This window comes from Primulina tabacum, chromosome 4 (assembly GCF_025594145.1).
Source record: "Primulina tabacum isolate GXHZ01 chromosome 4, ASM2559414v2, whole genome shotgun sequence".
Taxonomy (NCBI): domain Eukaryota; kingdom Viridiplantae; phylum Streptophyta; class Magnoliopsida; order Lamiales; family Gesneriaceae; genus Primulina; species Primulina tabacum.
Window position 1 is genome coordinate 46,269,403 of NC_134553.1, and position 20,978 is coordinate 46,290,380.

General features: G+C 35.1%; 1 pseudogene; it reads right to left on the bottom strand.

Moving 5' to 3' along the window:
- Positions 1-203: 203 nt before the first annotated feature.
- On the bottom strand, positions 204-16,706 carry LOC142543469 (paired amphipathic helix protein Sin3-like 4; annotated as a pseudogene).
- Between the last annotated feature and the right edge of the window lie 4,272 nt (positions 16,707-20,978).

Consider the following 20,978-nt stretch of genomic DNA (forward strand, 5'->3'; position numbering starts at 1 on the left):
CAAATAAAAAAAAATTATCATTATAAACGAAAAAAATTAAGGACCAACGATCAAAACTGACAACTTGTGAACAAAATTGTAAAACGAGACGATTAATTGAATGGATTATTTAAAATTACATGGAATTAGAGAGAACATTCTAAAATCAATTTTATTCAAATTAGACTCGTAAGATGTCAAGAATGTATTAATAACAGTTAATGAAAGTGAACAAATTTCTATATTTTCGATCGAAATTTACTCAGTCTGCACCTCTGATGCTAAAATTACTTCCTTTCACTACCATTATTATTAATCCAGGAAGGAACTATAAAAGAGAGTTTATTTTAGTCTACTTCTGGGCACTACTCCTTTAATGAACGGCTGCACCTGCGTATCAAAAAGTCCATTCACAGTTAATATGTGCAACTTCCGTGCACCGGAGCATTGGAACTGAACAATGAACGAGTGAAATTCAAATAAACAATTGAAAGACATACTTTCACGTTTCCCTGAAAAATGTAAACTATCAACTAAACATCAACTTGCGAAATCGTTTGACTCTGTGAGAATACCCATTGGAAGCTCCATTGACAGCATCAGTGCACGAGCCATTCTGATTTGAAATCTTCCTCCTTTTGCCTGTCCGATAGAGGAAGTCTTCTGTGTCTAAAACATAAGCTGCCTATATCATGCCAGGACAAACAAAAATTAGCAAAAGAAAGGGTATTCAATTTGCAGAAATAAATTTCACAGAGTAATAAAAGCACATTTAAAGCTTTGAAACAACTATTACCTTCAATGTACTGCAAACCACCTTACTTTCCAGGCCATTATAGATTACAAGTTCTTCCATGGATTTCTGCACGTCACAGATCTCATCTCCAATTGTGCATTTTCTTTTATTTCTGAAAATTATATGCCAGGATTAATAAATGCATATGGAAACACGTAATTTAACAATTTTCAGCCACATCATACCTCTTCAAGAATACCCCTGGTTTTTCCTTTCTTTCAGGAGGAACTGATAAGAGGACATCATTCAGATATGTGACGAAACTGGGATCCATGGAGACAGCATTCACTTCAAGTTTATCATTCTCATTTTTTATGAGCTGTATGGTTAGACGCCTTGGAGAAGCCAACTGCAATGGAAGTGCATATTCATTTATCAGACTGTAAATTTAACTTAACTAATTTGTAAATTGAAAATAATAGTTTTATCAGGTTACCGACATTTCAATTGAAAAACAAAATGAAAAACTGACATGAACTTACACATTCTATTCGATACAGGTTTTCTTCAGGAATAAGAAAACATGCGTTCTCATGATAAATTGCATCAGAAACCTTTTCAGGATCTCTTGACCTCTCGTATGCACATAGATGGAGGAGTTTGTTTTCCATTTCCTCTGTTGCAATCATCTGTAGCTGCAAATACCAAGGTACATAGGTTACTAACTACATAAATAATTACAAAACAAACTGGGGGACAAAGAAGAATATGTTCCAATCACCTGCTTGACAAGTTTATGTATCAGCTTGTCTACGGTAAAAAGGATGTATGATTGAGTCCCAATAATAGCTCGGCAGTCATCCTCAAACTTTGTATTATCAGATGAGCCATTCAGTAAACTATGTAGAGAATCCTTAAATCTGCTCCAAATCGCAATGATTTCAAGTTTATGATTTATTAACAATGTTTAATGAGCTTCCTCCCGTGAAAAGAAAACTATGAAAAAGTCTAGATATACTACCTAGTATACGAATTAGTTGGATTTGCATCACTTGCAATCCTCCATTTATTTTCAGGAGATAAAGAGTGCAGTTTCGCACTATGCATTCTTTCATACAACATCTGTAAATTAGCGTATTCAGTACAATTGAGGGTGTAATAATTACTTAGAACACCCCAAAGAACCCGTTAAAAAGCATAAACCCATCCTATAGTTAGATACACCTTACCTGGTGAAGCCTGAACAACAAATAGAAGGAATCATTTCCGTAAAAAAATTCTGAATTCTTGGCTTTGCCCAGTAAACCCGCGGGGATTTTCATTGTCAGAGGTTTTGCATTCTGTGAAAAACGATCAGTAAATACAGTCAGTCCTTCAGTGTCATGGGCATTCACTGCGCCACCTACATCTCCATCACTTTCAATCTTGCTCTCATTCTCATTATGTTCTCCATCTTCATCAGGCTCTTCAGGCGAACACTCTACTCCATCAGCTGACTCACTTTCTGAAGCATCAACATTTTCAGAGAGATTCTCACCGTCTGATGAGCCCTTGATACTCATTTCATCTCCATCGTCAGCATTAGCCTCAGTTTCTTCAGCATCCTCCTTACATTTTTCTTCTTCAGTTCTTTTTGTGCTTCCAGCACTTATAAAAGGAGTTTGTGCTGCTTCGGTACCAATATTTCGTGCTAAATTATTCTGATCAAGATCTCTAGTAGGAGATAATTCACCCTCTTCTCGTTCACTTTTAGCACTACCTTTGGTTTCTTCTTTACAGTTGTGAGCTTTGACATCTTCATACACCATCTTAATTGAAGATGAAGCAGGTCTTGTACTACCATCATCCTGCAGCATCATCAGGCAACAGAGAAAAATGGAATGAGATAACAAAACTAAAAATACAGTGGAAACACAGTGCAAAATTGGCTCAAAAGCAGAATCCATTCCGCAATTGTTAAGAAAGATTGGTGTGCATATTACAAAAGCCAGAAAGCAAGTTCAAATAGCTTCTGAGCTAATGGAAATCTAATTTGTCAACTATAAACTAGAGGAGAAGTTATGTTTCATGTAATATAATGGTTCAATAACATTCAATTACCAGTTAAGGTGATAAAATAAATTCTGTTCACCTTACAAGTTGATCATTTTGCTAGTAATTTTTGTAAGGTAAAGAAGAGAAGCAACAAAAATTTGTAACTCTGGTTATTTCCTTGATTGAATGAAAAGATCACTGTCATTGAGAAAATATTAAAATAAATGATAATCAGGCATTAGTTTGCTTGCAAGAGCTCCAAGGAAAATCATTTCCATTTTCTGTTCTAACAAATATTCAACATTCTCCACCCAGCAGTCGATGTACCATCAGACACAGCATGGTGAGAAAAATTAGAAACTGTCAAGTGATTTGCTTCTTAATAAAAAAAATTATTCTCACCTACTGTAAATGTCTTCTTACTCATCCATGTCTTAGAATGAAAAAGAATAAACATTTCCAAATTAGTCAAAAGAAATAGCTTCTATATACTCCGATGGGTAACAAATGATATGGCAGGAAGTTAGAGGGATGAGTAAGTTGAAGGTAATTAAACATGGACCCATTGCCTTTTTTCTGTGGTAGTACATAAAAGAGTGGCTTTAAATTTGATCCAAAACCTGCTTCTGGATGGAGGGGAAGGAGGTCACAAAAAGTGTGAGGAGAGCCGATATTAGAGAGCCGATATTATAGTTATTTCAGGTTTAGATAGGAGGATAACAGCCGCTGCCAGTCCCCCTAATTATAGGGGCCAGTGTTCCAGCAAAACTCATCACACCTCAAAATATATTGAAGAATAAAATTAGACATTGACATTCCGGTAAATTTCTAGTTCAAATTTTAACATATCTCAGATAATTGCATAACCAATCGACAGCAATTTATAACAAGTGGCCACGTCATTTTACTTAACTACATGTTTACAAGTATGATTTTGTATGTTCTCTTTCTCACCTTCATTTTACCTGAACATGCATGAATGCAAGTATGATATTTTGAGTTTCCTGTTCTTCTGTTGAGGAGCAGAAATATATATTATTTTCCCAAAACACTCATAAAACATCCCCCAACATTTTTATGCAAAGAATTAAATATATTTGAATCTATCAAGTATTATATTCACAACTTCCAATTTTCATCAAGCCCCGGATTATTCAAAAGGAAATATTCTGAAACAGATGTGAAGAACATGAAAACTTTCCTACATCTTTCTTTCCCTTCACGGAATCTTCTCTAAAATCTAAGTACTTTCATCATCAGATTTCCTTGCAACCAGACAAAGCAAAGGTGGTAGATATCAAATACCAAAATAATCACGCCCAAGCCAAACTTATAGAAGGATTGCTAATAAAGTACTAAAATTCAATTCACGCAAAATCTTATTTACCTGTGATTCTTCACTAAGCATTGCCACTATTGGATAATCAGAATTGGCAACATCAGGTCCTGATGCAATAGCAAAGAGCACAATAATTAAAAGTTTCCTTAAGTTTCACAATACATCTCAAAAGTAAAAATCTAGATTAAAGAATAAATATGAACCATTCTGCCTATTTGAAGTGTTTTCCTCATTAATGCCACTTTCGGCAGAAGCGCCTTGCTCAACGACACCAGCTTGTTTGCTTGACCCTGAGGCGGCAGACATTATACTGTGATCAGTCTGCATTGCTGCATTTTTGGATGCCATACAGACATCACTCTTATGATATGAATAATCTGCATCAGGAGAACCGTCAATATTAACCCCATCGCCGCCATTTCCCATCTGCTCTTTGCTGGAGCTAGGTTGTTCAGTCGGAATAGTTTTTGTCACCATTTTTCAACAGGTCCACTGATTTGCAGTTTCCTGAAGCTGCCTTACCAAGAGGACTAGCATTCACTTCTACACCAATATTGGCCACATTTTTGGCTACATAATTGCTATGCTTGACATCTTCAGAGTCAGTACTGTGTGGACGGGCAGGAACACCAAGCATTCGCTCAAGGAAGGTTGTCCAAATTGTCATGATTTTGTCATGCGGTTCCGACGTAAAAAATTCTCCACATGAATATTTCATGAGCTGATAAAGATCTTCATGGATTTCAGGATCGGAATACTCAAATTCCATATGAGGTTGTTTAGGTTGCCTATATCCAGCACCAATTGAGAGAAGCATATCACCTTCATTCTGGTACTTTTCACTGATTTCTTTGATCTCAGCTAACAATGCTGAATGTAGAGAAAATCATAATGAAAATATGTGGTCATTCAAAATCAGGGTATTAATTTTTAAGATAGAAGTAGACAAAGGGAGGGAGGGGGAGGGAGAAGGAGAGGGAGAGGGAGAAATCAGTTGATGTTTTCCAAGTAGACTTTATTATCAATTGTAGAAATCCAACTTCTTTGACTAGATACAGTTTATTACTTAGTTTGCATGGCAGCAGCCAAAAATCAGCCTGGAGGAAAATAAATTTCAATACTTGTGTAATGTACAAGCTCAGACCAACACTTTATGGGAAGAGATAATACACTCCACATGCAAGAGAGAGAGAGAGAGAGGAGAAACTCAATTAGGCATCCCTTGTTAGTATGAATTTATGATAATATTAAATACCAGTAGATCAATCTTCAAGAATTGAAAAATTATCTGTGGAGTTTTTATTTCCATCCGCCGCAATATCAATGATGGATGCAAAATGTTTTATAAGGGAAAACTAGTGAGAAGATTGGAAGAATTAAAAAAAGCCTTATCCTACATTATTAAAATAAAATTAAAAAAATAAAAAACAAAAACAAAAACAAAAAACAAAACAAACTGTCGAATTATTAAAAATTAGAAGAGATATACGTAATATTTAGTTTCATTTTTTATTAAGATTAGGATCCTAAATTTAGTTTTATTTCTGATTTTATTATGTTTCCTAGTTTAAGGATTTGATTCTGTTTTATTTCCTAGTTTGAGGATATTTCCTGATCTTTGCTCCTTGTATTTATACTCTATTTAACATTAATAAAATTCAAGAATTCAGTTTATCAAATTCTTCATGGTATCAGAGCGACCATGGTAAAACACGGTCTCGCCACAGGAACCTTTTCGGAGGAAAAATCCGATATCCTTGAGTCGAATCCCAACCCTTCCAATAACTCTCTCCTTATCACTCCTCACCGCCTTACAAGTCCGAACTACTTGCAATGGTCCCAATCCGTAAGAATGTTCATCTGTGGACGCGGCAAAGAAGAGTACCTCATCGGAGAAATTGAAGACCCAGCAAAGACTGATGCCGGCTATAAGAAGTGGAAGACGGAGAATCACTTAATCATGTCATGGCTCATCAATTCCATGAGTTTGGAAGTAGGTGAGAATTTCCTTCTCTACGAGACTGCTAAAGATGTTTGGGAGGCAGTCCGTGAGACGTATTCAAGTTCCGATAACACCTCGGAACTATCGGCTATTGAATCAGCCCTTCACGACCTCCGGCAGGGAGAACTCAGTGTCACCCAGTACTATAACCGGCAACCGGAATCTCTTTACAACATACCAACCCAATACCGACTCTCACCATGTTCGGATTGCGGATGACACTAAGACCCGGATTGCTGGTTTCGGATCTGTACAGATTTCCTCCGATCTTACTCTTAAATCTGTGCTGCATGTTCCTTCTTTGGATTGCAATTTATTGTCCATTAGTAAATTGACAACCGATGAACAGTGCTCGGCTGATTTTTCCAATAATGTGTGTTTTTTCCAGGAATTGGGATCGATGAAGACGATTGGCAGTGCTAGGATGTGCTCAGGCCTCTATCTCCTCAATACAAGTCTATCCAGCCTCGAGTCTCGCTCTCATTCCTGTTCAAATTCTAGTTTTGGTTTTCATATAGAGTCTGGAAGTGATGTTATGCGCTTACACTTTCAGTTAGGTCATCCAAGTTTCTTTTATCTTGAAAAATTGTATCCGAATTTATTCGTTAATAAAAAGTCGAGGTTTTTTCATTGTGATATCTGTCAACTTGCAAAACACACTCGGGTCTCATGTAATCCTATCCCATACAAACCTTCTCAACCATTTTCACTCATCCACAGTGACATTTGGGGCGCATCTCGGATACCCAATATAAATGGAGCCCGGTGGTTCGTCACCTTCATCGATGATCATACCCGCCTTACATGGGTCTTTCTTATGAAGGACAAATCTGATCTCACCCATATATTTCCAGCCTTTAACACTATGATCCAAACACAATTCAATACCCGTATTCGGGTTCTCAAGTCTGATAATGCCCGTGACTACTTCAACACCACCTTAGGATCCTATTTCACCAAGCAGGGCATTGTCCAAATCAGCTCTTGCGTCGACACACCGCAACAAAACGGGATTGCCGAAAGAAAAAACCGTCACCTTTTAGAGGTCGCACGTTCCCTCCTATTCTCCACGAATGTGCCGAAATACCTGTGGGGAGAAGCTGTTTTGACCGCTGCCTATCTTATCAATCGGCTCCCGTCTCGGGTCTTGCGGTATGTCACCCCTTTTCAAACCCTATCGTCCAGTTTCCCACATATTAATACATTATCATCTCATCTCCCACCAAAAATATTTGGTTGCACGACTTTCGTTCACATCTACCCTCATTCCCGTAGTAAGCTTGATCCTCGGGCTACCAAGTGTGTATTCATCGGGCACTCCTCTAACAAAAAAGGATACAAATGTTACTGCCCCGTCTCTCGAAAAACATTCACAACTATGGATGTTTACTTTTTTGAGGATACTCCTTATTATCCCAAAACTGTCCTTCAGGAGGAGAAACAACCTACAATCGAAGTCCCGTTTTGTAAAATCCTTCTTGATCCCGAACCACCCAAGTCAACTACACCTATTGTCCCACCGAACCCGAACCCACTAGCTACCGAAACCCATGTTAGTCCACCCACCTCGCCAAACCTCCAAGTCTATACGCGAGGTCAGTGGCGACGAGGTCAGGGGGAGTGTGAAGCTCCAGCACATCCTACACTTGCCGCTGAAGATACCAATACACCGATCCCAATTCCGGAGACAACTACACTAAGCACTCCGACTCCAGCCCCTCAGAATCAGAATCTGGAAGACTTGCCTATAGCTCTACGGAAAGGTACTCGTACATGCACTAACCATCCGATTGATAGGTGGGTCTCCTACGGACGTTTCTCCCAGTCCTACCGAGCATATGTCACGAAGCTGGATAATATCTACATTCCGAATACCATACAGGAAGCACTTCTGCATCCGGGTTGGGCTGAAGCAGTGAAATCCGAACTCACGTCTCTAGAAAAGAATGGTACGTGGTCGATTACCGAATTGCCACCGGGTAAAAGAGCGGTGAGTTGTAAATGGATTTTTACGGTGAAGTTTAACGCTGATGGGAGTGTTGAGAGATTGAAAGCTCGATTAGTGGCTCGTGGGTTTACTCAGTCTTATGGGATCGATTATGAAGAGACATTTGCGCCGGTTGCGAAACTCAATACTGTCCGGATCCTCCTCTCCTTAGCAGCGAATCTCGACTGGAAATTGCAGCAATTGGACATTAAGAATGCATTTCTTAATGGGGACCTAGAGGAAGAAGTGTATATGAAAGTTCCCACCAGTTTAGTGGTTCCGAATGAACCAAGGAATCAAGTGTGCAGACTGCATAAGTCCATCTACGGTCTTAAACAATCGCCGAGAGTGTGGTTTGGAAAGTTTTCAACGGTGGTTAAAAACTAGAGGTTTGTCCAGTGCCAAACAGATCATACGCTCTTTGTTAAACATTCTCAAGATAATAAAATTGCCATTCTTATTGTGTATGTGGATGACATTATATTAACAGGAGATGATGAAGAGGAAATCAGTAGTATCAAGGCTACGTTGGCTCGGACATTTGAGGTTAATGATTTGGGACCTCTCCGCTACTTTCTAGGTATGGAAATTACCCGTTCAAAGAAGGGCATATCCGTTTCTCAGCGGAAACATGTACTCGATCTACTTAATGATACTGGGATGCTCGGTTGTAAACCTGCAAGCACACCAATGGTATCGACTCGAGAGGCCGAAGGTGTACCCGAAGGAGATCCCGTCGAGAAACAACGGTATCAACGGTTGGTGGGATGATTGATCTACATGTCGCACACACGACCGGACATTGGCTTCGCAGTTAGCTACGTAAGTCAGTTCATGCATAATCCGAAGCAATGCCACATGGATGCAGTCTACCGCATACTTCGGTATCTGAAGAAGTCTCCCAGAAAGGGGAATTTATTTCAGAAACATAATGATCGTAGCATCATTATGTTTTCAGATGCTGATTGGGCAGGAAGTCGTATTGACCGAAGATCTACTACGGGTTACTATTCTTTCATATGGGGAAATTTGGTGACTTGGAGGAGCAAGAAGCAACCCGTTGTGTCAAGAAGCAGTTCTAAGCTGAGTTTCGGGCGTTGTCCTTAGCCACGTGTGAAGGGATATGGATTAGAAGAATAATGGCCGAATTGAAGATGCCGTACCATGAGTCTGTGATCCTCAAGTGCGATAATCAAGCTGCGATTAGCATTGCTAAAGACCCTGTTCATCATGACCGTACTAAGCATGTCGAAATCGATCGTCACTTTATTGCCGAAAAGATTAAGAGTACCGAAGTATTACTGCGGTATACTCCAACTAGTGAGCAACTTGCGGATATCTTGACCAAAGCTTTGATTGGTCCTAACTTTGATGAAATATGTAACAAGTTGGGAATGTATGACATTTACGTCCCAGCTTGAGGGGGAGTGTCGAATTATAAAAGTTAGAAGAGATATACGTAATATTAGTTTCTTTTTTTATTAAGATTAGGATCCTAGATTTAGTTTTATTTCTGATTTTATTCTGTTTCTTAGTTTAAGGATTTGATTATGTTTTATTTACTAGTTTGAGGATATTTCCTGATCTTTGCTCCTTGAGTATTTATACTCTGTTTGACATTAATAAAATTCAAGAATTCAGTTTATCAAATTCTTCACAAACAAATATCAGAGTCAGACTTGTTGCAATCTCATTCTCACAATTTTTTTGGTCATTTGTCATTTTCAGTGAAAAGGTAAAAAATCAAATATCGAAATTGAGCAGGCATAATTTATTTGTACACTTCGTAATCAGAGTTTTGAACTGGCAGACTCATAAGATTTTTCAGATCAAGAATTTCCTTGAATGCAATCACGGAAGCCACATGAACAATTTTTAACCTTTAATTTTGATGAATGTACAGATTTTTTAATGTTAACAAGAATCACAGGAAAGTAACAATGGGAGAAATCGAGATGCTTCAGATCCATATACAGGTAACAGGTAACCGAACAAACCTCAATTCTGGAAAAATGGCCAAATAAGTGACTGGATGTTTATTAAATTTCAAAAATAGATCTTCAGTCAACGAAGGAAAATTTTTACACGAAAAAATTTATGTTAAGCATAAAAGGAACTCGGATCCAAACACAAACTGAGAAGACAAATAATGGAACAATAAAGGAGAAACCATAGGTACCCAGAATCAGATGCCTGACTACACCATACAAACAATTTTTAATCTTTAATTTCGATGAATGTACAGATTTTTTAATGTTAACAAGAATCACAAGAAAGTAACAACGCGAGAAATCAAGTTGCTTCAGATCCATTTACAGAACTGAACAAACGTCAATTCTGGAAAAAAGCCAAATATGTGTTTGGATCTTTATTAAATTACAAAAATAGATCTTTGGACAACAAACGACAATTTTTACATTAAAAAAATTGTATTATGCATAAAAGGAACTCAGATCCAAACACACATGAGAAGACAAATAATGGAAGAAAATAGGAGAAACTCTAGGTAGCCAGAATCAGATACCTGACTCAGAGGCATCAATGTGGAGGGAAACTGGATTGGCCATGTATAATGAAACAGGGATCTGGTAAAACCAGGAAAGGAGAGCAAAAATGGTGACAAACGAGTGGGGTGCATGGCTGAAAGCAACGGTGAGAAAATTAAACTGAAAACTGAAGGACAAAAGAGGAATATCATAAAAAACATGGGCATCATCCAAAGACCCACCTGACCAAAAAAACTAAAAATAAACAATATCTTCACCAGTAATTAACTCTAAAACTCCAGCCAGCAGAATGGACACGCAGGTAAGAAGTAGACTGTATCAAGTTTATGGCAAGTGGAGAACACCATCACTTGTAAAAACATAAAGCACAAACTACGAATCAAATAAACAAAAGATGCCATAATAACACAGTCAAGAATACACAGTATTCCACCGAAATCCAGCAAATCTTCAATTGATACATAAAATTTCCAAAGCACGAAATCTCAAGACAATAAAATGGCAATCACTGAAAAAAGCATGTATATCATAAAATTATGTAAGATGCTTGCAATAATTAAAGCATCATCATCCATGACTGAAAACAAAATCTCCCTCAAATTTCTATTTTATGTACTGATCAACACAGAGAACCATTTTCATACTTTTCTAATACTTGACTGTAATTTTGAAATTATCATATAGTAAAACAAATAATGAACAAAAACATAGCCTTGTCAAATGAGATAAGGAACCAAGTCAAAAAAATTAACCTGTTTTACCTTTAGCACTTAAGTTCTTCGTATCCTGCTGCTTAAAATAGAAGCTTCGATGGTCTAGTGACTTGTGGTAGTTCTTCGCATAAATTTCAGCCCACACTTTATTAAATTCGGAGCGACACCTTGCCCATTCTTCTTGTTTTTGTTTCAACCGGGTTAATATAACTGGCAAGGAAAGCAAAGCATTCTTCCTTAATACATCCATCACATCAAGCCCATGATCCCCATATAAACGCTCAATGCACCGTAGATTAAGAGCTGAAACGAGGAAAAAAGGAAATGAACTTTAAATCGGTGCAAGGCATAATAATTTGAGGATTCATATTTCATCAGACACTCATTGGCTGAACCTGTCAAATGATCTTCCACGCGAAATGAACTGTCTGTCATACTTGTATTAACGTTAATACTGTCTAAGAGTTCTTCAACATGCTTTGTTGTTGCGTTCACAGATTCCAACAACATGTCAAGTTCAAACCTGGCAGATAGCCAATTGGCAATTAAAATGAAAGAAAATCCATCAGGGACCAATATTCATCTCCAATTAGAAAAATGAAAAAGAAGTAAAAGAAGCTCCGAACAGCCACCAATTGTTACTGAAAAGCGAACGACAATTCAGATGCTAAATTTATAGTATCAGTTTAAGATGTTATGCAAGAATAAATAAGCCTATGCTAGAAACTTATGGAATAGCAAGTGATGACAAAATAGAAAAGAAAACATAAAGGTCTGTGGAAGGAAAATGGAAGTAAATTCATTAAGGGGTGAAGTTGTGACAATTGAACTCATGAGAAAGTCCACACCTATCATCCTCGCAACGGAACAAGCTTTCCTCATATTGGTTTTTCCGCATGTGTTTGAATGAGTAATCCTCACTTCCTGATGTGACAGACACCCATCGATCATTCAGCACTTTAGCACCAATCTCTGTTCTATGACTTGCTAATGAAATCGGATACTGTCTTATGGAAATGGCAATGTTATATGAGTAGAAAATTTAGAAGATTCATTATGGACATATAAATAAATAAACCTACATTTTGCGGAAGAAGCCGATAACTTGGGGTGCAGCTCTCACAATCGGTGAGATCAAGTTCATGAATAGATTTAGCCATCAACTTGTCTTTGCTTGCATGTAAAGACATCCTGTGTCCTGAAACATCTTTAGGGTTAAAGGCAATACTCCTATCATATCTATCACTTTCTCTGATATCACGATCTTTATTTTTATCCATGCCTTCTCCGTCGTGATCATATGCATCTCGATCTTCCACCTTTAAAGATCTAACAATAGTTTTATTGTTCCACAAGCTTCCTGAAATGAGCTAAATTGGTTATAATAATACTGTAATACATGACATTTATCATTCTTGAGGCGCTATAGGTGTAACAGACTTCTATACAGACATTTCTTGTATGGTTTAGCAATATCATTCAGAAAATTTGTTACCACACAAATAATTAACATAGTAAGCAACTATCAGGATGAATGAAGAACTTTACAAGTATGTTCCTCAGAATATATATATATATATATATATATATATATAGTAAAGCTTTTTCAGTATGAAAATACTGTATATATACTGAAAAAGCTTTACGGAGACACACTTTAGAAAGTATCCCCAGGCACAGAAATATATGGGGCACATTCTGAGAGAGTACTAAAGATAAACCAAATGTGACATTTACCAGTCTTCTCAACATAAATTACGAAATCTTCGCACTCTTCCATAAGGTCTGTATGAGTCCCTAGTAAACTAGCCACCTGAAGCCAAAAGATTCTATCTAGATTAGTGACCTTACCAAGGACATCATAGAAATTAAAATATTAAAAAATTAAAAATTCAATAACTAAAAATTCCTTTTTAACCGCTTCTTGAATTTAAATCACAAAAGAAATGTTGGTAAGCCTATTTGTGGTATTGACAACATGGACCTTTATTGCAGTCTGAGAAACTGTGATAGCCATTAGTGTAGACTTGACAAGGGGATTGGTGTAGGAGAACATAGATTCATTCATTCATGAAGTAAGCACATAATCAAAAATCAACACGTAGATATTTAAATTAATCTCAGACCACGGAACAAGCTACTAACTCATTTCTCTACTGAATGGATCGGGAAATTATTGAATGACTTGGCTCTACATCTCTCAACGTGCAAAAACAGGGAACATGTAGGACGGACATAAAGATTTTGTAATTTCAGAGGGTACTTGTTCTCATGGGGTCTCAAAAGAAAGAATTGTGAAAATGAATTGGCACTTATTCTCATGGGGTCTCAAAAGACAGAATTGTGAAAATGAATTGGAAGCAGTAGATATTAACCACAAGGAAACAGAATAAACAGTCCACAACGGAAAAGGGTTAAAAAGGTAATAATGTATAATATATACCCTTGTACAGAACCATATTAATAACAAGACATGTGCAAGTCATGTGTGAAGAAAAATAGCAAAGAGAATTCAAGAGAAGATCACCAGAATACGAAATTGAGATGACGTGATGAATTTCCTTTTGTAGGAACGAACTGCAGTCTGAAAATTTCTCGTAATTATTTGGATCCTGTAATCTTTCCTTCACTTTCTCACAGAAAGATGAAACCAACTCCTGCATCCCTGAGAATAAATTGACATAATTTAGTGATATGAATGTCCCTACTTCGATTTTCAGAAGGTGCTCATATCCTAATCCCCTCAAGACAAAAAATTTTCTGCAACAGAAAGAGAATTAAAAAGTTCAGTTAACGAGCTTTAATATTATTCATTATGAGCAAATTCCTACAAGCATATCGACTGGAGTTTGAACAAAACTGATTAAGATTCAACAGATATAAAATAATAAGTTATACAAACATAATCTTAGTTAAGATTGACTGTTCTGATAAATTGATTCTATAACAACAAGCAAACCAATTGAAGACATTAATTAAATTTATTTCCCTGGACATAAAATTGCCAGGGAACAAAGCTTGCAGAATTTAAACTACCTTGGTAAACCTGGTCTGTCACAGAATCATCTTTGCGAGCAGATTTTCGTTTATGATTAAAATTGTACTCGTGTTCCCACTCATTTTGGTCTCCGTCTTCTTTTTTTTCCACTTTTTCAATCCAATTCCACTGATCTGAATCAGTGTGATCGACATTCTGGTCATCAACAGCGTGTGAAAGAGCGGGCTTTTGTCAAGTGAGTAGAAATGTAGCAGAACACCATAAAAAAACGAATGCCCACACAATCACAAAGAAACTAACTACCTTGTCAACTAGACTTGACCTTGCCATGGTCATGGGAGAGCCTCTATCATCCCGTGGTAGTATGTAATCTCTATCAGACTGAGCAAAATGGACAGATGCATCACCTGAAGTATCTGGTAGAAAATGTGTGAACTCTACAAGTAGGTCAGCATGGCCCCAAAAAAGAACTGAAACCTACAAAAAAATTGAAATCCCAAATATCATTATTCTCACTATTTAAGAATGTAATTAAAAAGTTAGAAATATGACTTATAGCGGAATACCTCTTGATAAACCTCTGTTATTGACTTATTATCTTTTCTGTACATATTCAAAATATCAAGGAAAGCTTTGTACACATGATCGTCCCCTTGAAATCTAGTCTGCAATTCATTCAGAAGAGGTTTACACTGAATTCTAGTTAAAAAGTACAGAGTAGATAACTGTAGTGGTACAATGCTTTTCGCAGTTGACCTTGATTCTGTTTACAAAGTTGATTGCTTCATCAAACTCTACTGGCTTCTTCTTTGGGAGTGGTTCATCCTCCACTGGGAGAGTGATTTCATATCCCACAGGGAGAAAAGCATTGAAACCCAAAATTAGGTGTCGGTGCCCTTTAAATAATTCCTTCACTCTCAAGATAACACCCGATGTACCAACTCTGCAAAGACACCATGTAAACAGACTATAAATACACTACACTTACAGAATCTGAACAATGGGATAACTGTAATAAACAAGGAGGAAAGCAGAATTTTACACCTTTGAGCCTTGAAATCTTTCATTATGTCAAGAAAATCCTCATATTTATCCCTATTGTCTTGAAAAATGTCCTTCACAGCCTTCAGATATGTCAATGCATCATTTGTTGTCAGCCTCTGCGTGATGCTTGGGGTTACCATCTGGGCTTGACCGGATCTTCATCATCACAAAGCATAAGTTTCAAATCAATAAGAACAAAGGATACTCGCTTAAACTATCATCGACCCATTTACAGGTATCACATCATCAAAGACTCGTGACTACAAATCAGTACTTGCATCACATTAAAAGAAATAAAATTATAAGTGTAGGTATCAGAATTGAACTTATTTCTGAAAATTTAAAATACTATAACATGTGGTGTCGCAACAACTGCGTGAATATACAAATAAAGGTATGAATACTTCAAACCGGCCTGATTCTTTTATCTATAACTATGTCCAACAAAAAAAACTGAAACAACCATAAATAGAGAGCATGAGTAAAAAAGTTCTCAACTTTGAGACACTTGATGATGCAAAGACTAACATAATACATGCAACTCGTGATTACCATAGTTTTTAACCACATTCAAAACTGTAGGTTTGATGATGGAATATCGGTCTCATTAATTTTAAAAACAAAAACGACAAAACCAACAATCAATTAACTAACTTTACAAAATAGTGAAACTAAAACCAAACAAAATAATAATAAGCTTACGGTGGAACTCGAGAAGAGATAACAGGCCGCTTATGTTGAGAATTCATGAACACGTCCTCTCTAGACCTCTTCATCTCAAACCTCTATTTTAAAAAATTAGTACTTTTATTTTGATTGTTTCCCTCAATCTTCAAAACAAATCTACTTTTATTCACCCAAATTGGAAAAACTAATAACCATCCAACGACCTGCAAAAATCGAAATCATCAAACCACCAAACTCATGCACATTAAAAATAGAGACACAGATCCACTAAACACGCCTAAACAGCAATTAGCGTAATACAATCAGCTCTAAACCATATCTCTACGCAGATCACCTCCAAATTCACGTATCAACGATAAAAAAAATCCTGAAAATAAACCAAAAAAAAAAAACAAGCAATTCTAAATCCACATACCTGAATCATACGAAAGGCATAATTCAGCAAAAAATGGGAAAGTATTGGAAATATCACAGTTAAGAGATCCTTTGAGCCTCTTTCAAATAATGAATCTTTGAATGAAGGAGCTGAAGACAGTTTTCTTCATCTGTGAATCAATCGATGTTCGTCGTGTGTGTGTATGTATACATGAATTGCACGTATATTTACATACATACATATATATGTATGCATACGTGATTAATTAGTTCAAATGTAAATTTTGGGAAGTGATTCTGTTTATTCCAGAAGAAGAAAGGCGTTTTTGGTTTATATTTATCTTCTTTATATAATAATAATAATAATAATTTAATAATAATAAAAAGAGTTATGGTAAAACGAATATTTCTTTTAGCTATAATAGAATAAATATTTATCTAAATCTATACTTACTATATTATCGAACATGTGTCCCTTATATTAAATAACTCTGATATATGTTCTATTTAATAAAAAAAATTACTCTTATTTTATTTAATATATTATATATTGAAGAAAAAAATTTATAATCTTAAATTAAGCAAAATCATATGAATCTTTGTTTTTATCTTATTTTAAATAAGCAAATCAATTCTTGGTCAAAAGTTATTATGAAACACTTAATCTATACATTTTTTAAATTTTAAATAATTTCTAGATTTTTTAGACAAAATTAATTAATAAACCATTATTGTATATGAGTGTTATAATTTAGATAGAGTTAACATGTTATAATTTCTAGATTTTTTAGACAAAATTAATTAATAAACCATTATTGTATATGAGTGTTATAATTTAGATAGAGTTAACATGTTATAATTTCTAGATTTTTTAGACAAAATTAATTAATAAACCATTATTGTATATGAGTGTTATAATTTAGATAGAGTTAACATGTTTTATAAACTTGATTAGAGAAATATGATGATAAAAGATTATTCATACTATAAAAACTCATAATATTATTGTAAATAATCGTCAATTACAGCTTAAGCAATCAGGAAGGAAATTCATAAATTCATCCAAACAAAAGATGAATAGGAGGACATAGTAAAACGAGCAATAAAGCATTTTTTTTAGTTATTAATGACATATTTTCATTTCAATTGTCATATTTATAATTGTATCTAATAATAATAATGCTATTTTTCATTAAATAATATGAATAATGCTATTTTCGTATCATTTATGAAAGGAATACTTGGACGAGGATAATGGTGAATTTGGCAAATTAAAATTTTAGAGGATTGTACAAGTACAACGATGTTTGGATCTCTGGTTCGAAAGACTAAGGCCCAATAATTACGATTTATGGGGTTCGAAGATATAATAAGGCCCAACAACAGCCCATGTGATTACGTATTTATTAGGCATGAATCATGATTGCTTTTATAATGTTTTTTATATATATAATAAAATCTTGATTTAACTTAAAAACCTCAAATACAATTATTTTGTATGTCAAAAATTAAAGTTTTAATATTAAAAAAATTTCACAATATTTCATCATATATAAATAGAATATAAAATTATGAAAAGAGTTTATATATTGATCTTAAAGAATATTTATATTGATACCAAGTTTTAGCGTGGACATACAAAGAATAAAAAAAATTGATTTATTTAAATTTGATATAAAATACAAAATATCTTCAAACGTAAAACTAGAATTAAGAATATTATGTTGTTTCATATTTTTATTTTGTATTATATCATCAACGGAGTAAAAACATATTTTTTATAGTATAAAGGTATTATTTTGTTAGATCAAGCGTTTAATCATTAAGTCAAAAACTATAGTTGTTAATTAACGAACAACTTTATTTTTTTATAGTTTTGATTGCACATAATGCACCTAATTGAGTGCTAATGGTCGAGCTATTATGATCATGAGTCCGAGAAGGCCCATGTCTATTTGCTGGTGTTGTCTAATATCCTTTAGAGATCAGTCTTACAGTTTTCCAACCGTCGATTATGTCACCAGCAGAGACAATATTATCTGTAAAGATCTGACGTCACTATTTTATGGCTCACCTGACCAACCAGATCAAGCGTCGCAACATTAGCATCTTAATATACAAGAACTTCACATGATGTCACACATCTCAGTACTAATATCATTTATGCACGTTTAACCCAACATTTTTCCCAAAGAAATATATACATATGCTTATTGGGATACTTGAACTCATGAAATCGTTCTGATACTAATTGTTAATATCAAACACTTACCACTAAGCAAAAAGCTATAGCTGTTAGTCAATGCACAATATTATTTTCTTATACTTGTGGCAATACAGATTCCACCTATGATACTCACGGAAAATTTTAGGGTCCGCTTACAGTAAGTGTCACTAGTCCAGACGCAGGTTTTGAAATTACCCTGAGCCTGAAATCACAAATAAGATCGTTAGAAGGGGGCCATGAGGGTGTCCTGGCGTAGCCCCTCCGACGCTCAAATCAGAGACTGAGGATATATGGCGGGAGCAGCTAAGGGTGCTGCTGAGAATAATATAGTGAATGCCTTAACTGAAGGCTCAAACCTGGTATTTATAGGAGAATACATGGGCCCTTGATGGGCTTGTATTCCATTTGGGCTAGGGATGGACCAAGGATAGTGGGCTCATCCATGAGGTATCAACTTACTTGGGTGCTAATGAGTCGGGCTGTTAGGCTCATGAGTTCGTGTAGGTACGTGTCTATCTGTTGGTGTTATCTCATATTTTTTAGAGATCACTCTTACTCTTTCTCTATCATCGGTATTGTCAACAGCACAGACAATATTAGCCGTTAAGATCTGGTTTCACTCTTTTACGACCCACCTATCTAACAAGATCAAGCATCGTAATGTCAATAACTTGATAGACGAGAACTTCGCAATAGGTCACACTACTCTCACTTATACACACTTCACCCGACATATTTGAATTTTATTGTGTTGTGTAGATAATACTAAATATTAATTTGTGCTTATTTTACTTTTTTCTTATTTTGAAAAACGCTAATACAAAAATATATTAATTATAAATTTTATAAATAATTTTTTGTTTAAACTAAATTTTGTTAGTAGTTTTAAGTTAATTTTTTAAGTTATAGTAATAAATTAAAAGTCCTTGAAGCTGCTCTCACAAAAAAGTATCTTTAAACAGTTCCTCAAGAACATAAAAGATAGATTGCAGTCCTATTAGTGCAAAGACTATTTTCTCCCCACATGCTCCAAGAGGCCCGTACTTATATTTTGAAAAATGCTAAAACACAAATATATTAACTATATATTTTATAAATAATTTTTGTTTAAACTATTTTTTTTAGTAATTTTAAGTTAATTTTTTAAGTTATAGTAAAAAATATAAAAGATAGAGAATAAAAAAATGTAAAAATAAGAAAGAACATCATTTGTATTGGAAATTTGAAAATAAAATATAAATTAAGATGAAAATAAGAGTAATAATTATTTTTTAATATTTGTTTTGTATATTTATTTTTGTACATTTTATGATGTTAACAAATTTAAATATATTTTTTGTGTAATTATCTTTCAAGATAATTGTTTTAGGAATTGTCCATTAAAATTATCAGTAAATTTACTTTAAAAAACATTTAATTAAAGAGTAGCATTGTCAATTTTCAGTACAAAAATAAAAAAATGGGGTGTGATATAACAAATAATATTTGTTGAACCAATTGAATGACGAGAGGATGCTGGGATGTTGGATTCGAGTACTCAAGTGTCGCTCCTGTGATCCCCAAGAAGGGCGGTGTGTGTTGTCTGAGTCTCGAACAAAAACGTTAATAATCTCAATGGACAATTCCTACCAATCAATTTTAATATAATATAGTCAGATATTTTAAATGAGTTATTATTATCCATCATAGTGTATTAAATAAGACAACGAGTGTAAATAATACTCTCGTGCATTTAATTTTATATATATAAGTAAACAAAAAAACACACACATATGAATGATCTAATTCTCGTGTTCTTTCTAGTCTCGTTTGGTTTCGAGAGCATCCCTCTCCCCGTCCCTTACTCGTTCTTTTGAAAGCCGTCATCCTGGATTTTCTTTTCGTATGCCGGGGAAAGTACCTCACCTTTATACATATACATTCATTTTGATTCAACCTCGGGTCTCTATAAAACAGAATGAAAAGCCCGGGTGGAAGCACAAAAGTAGAAAGGAGGGGGAAGAAGTCTAGTGCTAGTTCTTACTGACACTTCTTTATCTAACTTTCATTTTTGAGTGGTTTGGATTGAATGAAAAAAAGAAAAAACTTCCCTTCATTTTTATCCCTTCGACGAATTGCGTTTTGTCATAGATATTTTTGTAGTTAGAAAGATTCGATATTTGAAATTAAAAATTAATAAAATGAAAATAAAGACGCATACGTGAGAAGGGGGCCCCAATATTTTTTATTCAGAAGAAGGAGGGACTAACCTCATTATATATACTAGTATACCGACGTACGCGTCGCGTTCTTTTATAATATTTTTTATAATTCATTTGATTTAAATTTAAATGAGGATCAAAATATAATT